The 8,318-nt window shown below is 40.2% G+C and overlaps 1 long non-coding RNA gene across 1 annotated transcript; it reads left to right on the plus strand.

Moving 5' to 3' along the window:
- The first annotated feature begins 7,374 nt into the window (after nt 1-7,374).
- On the plus strand, nt 7,375-7,932 carry LOC119642983. Its single transcript, XR_005248183.1, has 4 exons — nt 7,375-7,562; nt 7,624-7,690; nt 7,744-7,812; nt 7,880-7,932. It is a non-coding gene; the product is annotated as an uncharacterized LOC119642983 (long non-coding RNA).
- The last annotated feature ends 386 nt before the right edge of the window (nt 7,933-8,318 follow it).

The following is an 8,318-nucleotide window of genomic DNA, read 5'->3' on the forward strand; positions in this document are numbered from 1 at the left end:
CATTTGCATTGTTTGCAAATCTGGCGTAAATGTTGAGGTTAAAGTCGGAGGATGTGCGGAAAGCCAAGTAATGAATGCCTTTTTGTCAGTCGGAAAGGCATCTTGCGAACCGCCCATCTTTTTAGAGCTCAATTACTATGGAACATCGCCCGAAGAAAGGCCGATCGTTTTAATAGGGCAAGGGGTAACATACGATTGTGATGGTCTTTGCTTAAAAGATTGTCCAACGCTAAAATGGATGCGTGGCGACATGACTGGAGCAGCAGTCGTTGTAGCAGCATGCCAAGCAGTAGCGGCGTTGCATTTGCCGGTGAATATAAGAGGTCTGATACCGCGTTGCGAGAATGTGATGGGCTGTAATTCATGTGTAGAAATGATGTGTACTCCCGTACTTGGATGATATGTCCTTGTGGAAAGCTTGCGAGGTGTGCAAACGGTGGCAAAATATTATAGCTCGTAACACTTTGCAACAAATGTGGCGAAAGTATTTAAAAGAACGTTGGCTTCTCTTCTAAAGTCTGGTGGATGTAAGGCATTGGCTTCAACTGTGTGAGGCTTCAATCTCCTTTTGCTTCTGTCACACATGCTTCTTCAAATGGCTCTTAAGTACGCGGCTCGTGGATGTCAGAAAGCGATTGGTGTGAATTTTCTCAGAAACAATTATCGTTTAGTGAATAGTGTGATATTATGGAACTCCGAAGAACCTGATTACTTGAAAATATTCAACAGCGATGAGCAGTGCTATCCGCAATTTCCTGTCAGCTGACGAACATCACCCAAAAATAATCAAAATGGGTACTGCTAAGCGTAAAATACAACGAATGCTTTTGCATGTTGCATCGCACACTCGGATGTGCTTGCATTGCACTACTGCAACAATGGAGATAGTTGGGAGCACTTAAATTGTTCTGCATGCATTTGTATTGACGTTTCAAGCACAATATAATTTTGCTTTTTTCCTATACCGCGCACACCATTAACTCTCACTAAAACTCTGTCCGTCCTTCAGGTTCAATGTTCTTGTTTTCTAAAGAGAGCACTCGTTGCGTGGGTGATTACGGCGGCGCATATTAAGCATAGTTGCTTTAATAGGCTTTAAAGAATCCGATAATGAGAATAAGTGATAGACGTCATTTAGATTCTTGCAAACAACTCTGAGCGGGTTAGACAGTTCGTAATTATATATGCATTGACAGGATAAAAAGCCTAGAGAAGCGGTTAGGGACATTAAAGCCTATCTCACGAAGTAATGCGAGCGAGTCAGTTGTACCATTTATTAATTTGATTACGAAGGAAACCCCAAGAACAAATCTACGTTTCTCCAGTGACGGTAAGAATAACAGAAGCAACCTATTTTCATAGGGTAGAAGAGGGGCAATCGGGTCTCAACCCAAATTCCTAAGGGCAAACAGCAAGAATTGCTGTTGAACAGGAGACCACACAACAGAGGCATACTCAAGTATAGGGCTTACCAAACAGATGTAAACACCTCTTTATAAAACCAAGCGTGGATCTAGCTTTGCTTAACGAGAGCTCAATATGCAAGGTAAAACGTAATCTATGGTCGAATAGAACGCCTAAAGCTGTGAATTAATCAACGTCTTCCAACTTTTGCGAATCAATGAAATAATGAGTAATGAATGACTACCTTCTTGAGAAAATAAGCTTCTTACATTTACATAGATTTAATTTCATAAAATTCAATGAGCACCATGCAATCAAATTATTTAAGTTAATTTGAAGCTGATATGATTGCGATTCTACGGAGAAACAAAAAAGCAGTTTCACATCATCAACATGCATTAAGAAATGTCTGGAATTACCCACCGATGGGAGATCATTAACGTATAAACTGAATAAAATGGGACCTAAGTGGCTGCCTTGATGTACGCCGGACCTCACGGGGAATTCATCCGAGGTGATGAAGTTAAAAAAACCCTGGAGGATCTATTGTGCAGATAAGAGCTTATCCATTTCACTAAATAAAAAGGGAGAGAAAAGTCAGGGGCTTGCAGTTTAAAGATAAGTAAGTTATGGTTAACCAAATCGAACGCTTTGCTTACATCAGTGTATATTACATCAGTGCGAGAGCCATTAGAAAAAGGCAACATGACAAGTAAACTCTAACACATTGGTGACCGTAAGTCTTCCTCTCCGAAAGCCATGCTGGTGTGGAGAAACATACTAATTGATGTAAAAGACGCAGATATTGCAATTAATGCGCCACCACCAATGCGATTTAATCGATCGAAGCAAGCAAGCAAAGAAAACGGCAAAGAAGCGGCTTGTTGCCAGAACGCAACAACAACGACAGGCTTGTGGGTTTATTTGTTTAAAAATTGGGTTCTTAAGAGAGTAAGCGTATAAAAATTCGGTACTTTAGAAAATAAGCGTACATGTTTATTCAAACTTCTCAATAATTGAACATGTGTTTGTTTATTAACAGCTGTCGCATGTATAAAAAAAACTAAAACTAAATCTATTGCAAGACCAAAATTTAATTCTAAAAACAATACAATGTTACCAATGGTTTTGAAATCCGGACAGAAAACAGATTTTAGTGAGAGCGGTGAAAAACGAGAAACTAGGTAGACAAAAGAAAAAAGAAAGTTAGAAGGAGAAATCGTCGGTTTTAATGGAGGCAGTTAGCTCCTTTGAGTGAGAGTAATCGCGAGCACAAAAGATATTAAATAAACTGTTGTAAATATGCAAAAAGCAAAAGTTACATATGATTTTGCACTTGAAAATAGAATCTTCAGCGGATTCAAGCATCAGGCATAGGTCGCAAATGTCACTGTCATGTAAACGGTTCATTTTCAGAAAGGGTTTGTGATAAGTATGGTTGGTCATAAGTCTGCAGAAGAATTTGGTCTCCCAAGACGACAAAAGAGAGTCCGGCAAGGGTTTGAAGCACACGGATGAAAATATTTTGCAATCTTTGAGTGTTCTTCATTTAGTTCGCTGATGATGGTGTTTTGGATTGAATGAAGGAGTTGTTCAGCATATCAAATTGATTTGAGGGTACTTCTTTTTAATGAGAAGCCTTAGCAGGTCCTTTGCCAGAGAAAATGATAAACTTTATATATTCATTCGATATAGCAAGATCGATTGCCTGTTTAATGGCTCGTAATTCATTGATGGTGGATGACAGATTATCAAGGATTTTGGCTTTCTAGATTGCGTCGAGGCGATATGTAACAACAGCAAAACTGAATATTTCTGGACTTACAAAGCCGTCTGTGGCGTGTATTTCAAGGCAGTGATTCTGGTAAAACTAGCTTCGCATGGCACAAAGCGTTAAGAGTTGATAATGGAATGTTCCCTTTACTGTAGTTGAGCGGAGCTGAAATGTTGATATTCACACGACGGTTGTTGTCAACAGAGTTTCAGATAGGAAAGGTGTTTTATTTTTCGAAAATATGCCTGAACTCTAACCATGTCCTTTATGTCGCCTCAACCAACCGCAGAGGATTTCCTTTTCGAGTGCAAAACCATTGAGAGATCGTTATAAGAAAAAGGAGTGATATGGACTGGGTAATGAGACAGAGCAGGAAAAATTAACGAGTTGCTGACAGGCATATATATAATTTTTATTGTCTGCATCCGTTCATGTATGAGTTTATTTACAGTTCGGGCACGGTGCCTTCTTTTCCCTTTCTATATGAGATTGGTGAACCCATAAGAAAAGCTACAAACAAAACTACCGCGTATTGGTCGCCGTAAAAAGCCCCCCACGCGTGGAAACATGGATGTGAGATTAATTTGGAAGAATGCGCACAACTGAAGAAGGAAACTAAGGAGAATTTAAAAAGAAAAAAAAAAAGGAGAACGCTACCAACGATTCTTTTTGCAGATCTTTGAACCACACACAGCAAGTGCCAACACCAACAACAACAGAGCTAGCGCACCACCACTCCAAACAATGCAAAGGGCAAGCGGAATCAAATTGGTGGTTGTTGCCACTCCTATGTAACAGCATCTAACCAAATAACATGATACAACAGCAACTGCAAAATTCTTTGAACATGCTATATCCTCAGGGAAATAATGCAAACGTTTTCGACTCGGATTCTCGCCGATTTCTTCGATATCAACCACTGTAACTCCGACCAGTTGGAACAGTATGAACAACATAAATAGTGGCATGCACAAAGATTCTCTATCAGTTACGTCTATGCAAGGAAACAGTATTAATCAAGTAACCGAACCTTCTCTGTCGACAACAAATACCCACAAAACAGCAATAACAGGAAAAAAAAGGAAAAGAAAATATTAATTTTACCCGACCAACAACAACAAGCACATTCCCCTAGGGGGGAACGCTTAAATATACAAAAATCAAGAAAAAAGAAAAGGAAAGCAAGGGATTCTTTGCTTTTTGTTAACATTTTATACTTGTTGAGGAGGTGGATTTTTGGAAAAAAAGGGAAAACCTAAAGGAAAATGTAACGATCGATAGCAAAGTACTTCTCCCTTTCAATAGAAATGAAATCATACTTGCCCAACAGATAATTTTGAAAACATAACATCTCATAATTTCCTTTTCGTGCAGAATTTGCCGGGAACAATCATACGTTGAAATTTTATCGCTGGGTATGTTGCAGATTATGAGTAATTAGCAAAAAACTCAATTGTTCATTTGCTCTTGAGAACCAAAATCTTGTCAGTGTATAGTGCAACGCAAACGTGTCGTTTTACCTATCCTGTTGACTTCTAAGGCAATTATTCGGGGATGCGAGTTTGGAAACCCCTGGCTGAAAACATTATTTTCATATGTTCAGAACGTTCCTTGGGTTCACATAAGTGAAACGTTGCAAAAATTTGACTACAAAACTATGCTTGAAGTCAAAATATTTAAAAAATGTTCGTTATAAAGCCTATGTAAGTGAACCCTTTTCTTAGTTATTTTCGCTAGAGTCTGAGGGTAAAACGATTTGCCTTCGTGTCATACAATCTGAAGAAATTTACGGATTACGCAAATATATAGTAGCGCCGCACACGTTAAGTATGAAAACTGGAAGGCATGATAACATCGTTGCTTTTGCGCCTGAATTAGAAAGGTATTATCTATAAATAAATGTATTTATAAGCGAATAAATATAATTCCTATTTAAAAGAGCACTAGACAAGCAAAAATTTAAAAAGCAAAATAAAGCCAAATTAAAAGTGCCACAAATTATGAAAAGGTATTCGTACTATACACAAACAGACACAATAAATAACATTAAAAATCATTGTGAATAATATATAAGCTATTAATTGTATAATGAATCAGAGCTTATTACACTCTCGTCACTCTTCTATAATGCGTATCAATATTTTTCAATTTCTTCGTTTATAAGGTTAACTTTGTCGTAACATTAAAGCAAAGAAAATCTGGTTCGGAACTATTCCTTGCAAGTTAGGGACACATATCTTTGAAGAAAAGCTCACATACGGGTGCACATATCACTAGTATGATGATCGATTTCAAAAATTTAAAATACAATAAACCAAAAATACAATAAAACGGAAGAATCTCAAAAAAATTTGAAATACAACAAAACAAAATACAAGATACGAATTATATTTTCCAATGTTCAGTCAAGAAAATAAATCATTTTTGAAAATTAAAGAATAAGCGAACCTAGACTACGCTACTAACCCCTTTAAGTTTGTGAAGGCCAAAACAAAGAAGGAGGAAAAAATTAAATAGCGGGGGAAGAATAAAGCAAGCAAAAAAAGAGGAAAACAGAAGAAAACATTCAGAAAAAAACAAGTAAAAAAAAGAAAAAGAAAGGAGAAAAATAAATAAAGAGAAAAGAAGAAAATAAACAGAAAAAAAGAAAGAAGAAAACACTCAAGAAAAAAAAATTATTAGTGCGCCCAGGGACAGCACCGAATCGTGTATTCCTCTTTTATTACTAACAATCACTCTCACGCTGCCACCAGAACGTCCACATTACGCGCAGCTCGGGATTCTACTCCAACATCGCAGCATCAGTCAACGGCAGCGGATGCCAAGGGTACACCAGTGCGGATGGGACTACATGTCAACGAGACAGCCTGCACCGCGCATGACGTGCGAAGCTCTGCATCCAACTACCTCTCTGATTCATATCGACTATCTCTAGATGCAACTACTATTATGATTCATATCGATTATCTGTACATGCAACCACCAAACGTGAAATTCACCGAACCTTCCACACCAGTTCACGAGATGAACCCCGGCGATAAGACTCCGTGGGGGCTCTCTGCGACCCAGTGGATGCTCCGAGATCAAGCGCTTAGTACGCGAGACTTGCGATACCACCGAAACCCACAAGTCTGATGAACAACCGACGCTAGTTCGCGCACTAGCGGCCCTGTCGTTCACCGAGCCCGGCACCAAGCAATGCCGCCGAGGAGCCATGGAAGATAGGGCCGCCACGTCTCACCCCAATGTCGCAAAACCGGCACCACGCCAACGGGCACGAGCCCAAAGGGGCCAACCGGTCTCACAACGGTTGAGAACCATGCCACGGTCAGTGCAGCAAGCTCCCATGCAGCTGTAAGAAAACATGCAGAAGGAATTCCGCCGACGGCGGCGCGGGCTCGAGGAAGCCTTCTTCGACGGGAGTCGACGGTATCGGCTTATTCACAACCACCACCGAGAATGGAGGGTTATTGAATTATCCTGGCTTCCACCCGCCATGCGCGGCCCTCGCCGCACTCGGGACACCGCGGTACGGCGTGCACTTCCCCAAGCGTCCATCTAAGCAGAGACCCTGCCACAATACAGCCAGACATCAAGTTTTTCCAAAGGCGGACTTGGCCCAGTCGCCACCCGGCCATCGAATCACGGATATGCCGGCGGTAGTCCGACTTAATTCAACCGGAGTCATCACCCGGATGTTCGGAGAACGCCAGTGTACAGGAGCACCGGACCGGAAGACCGTGCTTATCGACGGACAGCTGTACGTAAGCAGCGTTAGCCACCGAGGGGAGTAGGCAGCCAAACGGGACGGCCCTCGCCGCACCCGGAGGCGCTAAGTACTTACAGAAACAGCAGTAACAACAACAACAAACGCCAACCGAGCAACATATCAATCATAACAATGGCATCACGGCAACTACAACGAAACATCCACTGCAACAGGTGGCTCTCACCCTTAGCACAAGACGGACACCGAGGACACTGCTGCAGGAAATTCTGCCAAATTCTAACACAACGATAATCCTGGCCACAACCGACTACTCTCACCTCAACCACCAACGGTAACATGGCATGTTAGTAGGACAATCCACCAATGGGAGGCGAGTGCCACGCCCGATGGCACTGCGCCCGTCACGAGGTATAGCACACTGGTCTGTGTAAGCAACAAACTCTGCAGCCATATTTCGACTCAACCCACGCAATATAATAGCATCCATCAACATGAGATCAATTACAACGGCGAACAGCCGCGCCGCACCGAAGCCGTCATCGACCGGCCAGCTCCGGAGAGGCGTGCCACCAGTCTTCTATTCTAGTTAACGAAGCATTGCGCGCTCCACCATGTAATAAAGGAGAATCGGGCAGAAAAATAAGCAAAATAGAGGTAATTAAATTGTTTTATAAAATTAACTTACAAATTACTTTTTTTTTGCTTTCTATTTCAGAATACAAACGATCCACCAAACGAAGAAGTAGAAAGAGCATTCGTGCTTTAAATGCAGCAAAGTAAAGGTAAATATATTATTATATATTTATATTTTACTTATTTATTTCTTCTATTTTAGATAAGAAAAAAATGAACTCCAACTTTCCGCTCAATGCCTCATTGCACAAAGTTTCGCTGTATGCCAAAGGTAAGTTTGCATTTATCCTTTCTTATTTTCATGTATAAATTATTCATTTGCTTTCATTTTACTTTAGATTTAAAAAAAAAGCATACGCCTGCACTATCGCTTCAGCGGAATGCAACACTTCCATAGGCCAATGGTAAGTTTGTCGGCATCTTTATGTATAAAACTTAGTAATCAAATTTAATTATTCTTTTGCAGATATCAGCCGGAATATAAAGGCATTAAAAGTTACTATTGCGTTACATAGATTTAAGATATGTAAAGAAATTGTAATAAAGCGTATAAAAGAAAGAGAAAAGAGAAACTCATGTTGATTACTTGGAAAGTATTTTTAAAAAGATATTCGTCTGAGATTCGTATAGTATTTCTGGAAATCTCGATGGTATCTCCTTAGTAATTTTGTATGTCGGGCAGCGGCATAAGAATAATAATAATAAAAATAATCTATAATAATGATGAATGTGTGAATGCGTGAATGAGCGAGGGAGTGAATTATTGAATGCGTGTTC

Source organism: Glossina fuscipes, unplaced genomic scaffold (assembly GCF_014805625.2).
Source record: "Glossina fuscipes isolate IAEA_lab_2018 unplaced genomic scaffold, Yale_Gfus_2 303, whole genome shotgun sequence".
Classification (NCBI taxonomy): domain Eukaryota; kingdom Metazoa; phylum Arthropoda; class Insecta; order Diptera; family Glossinidae; genus Glossina; species Glossina fuscipes.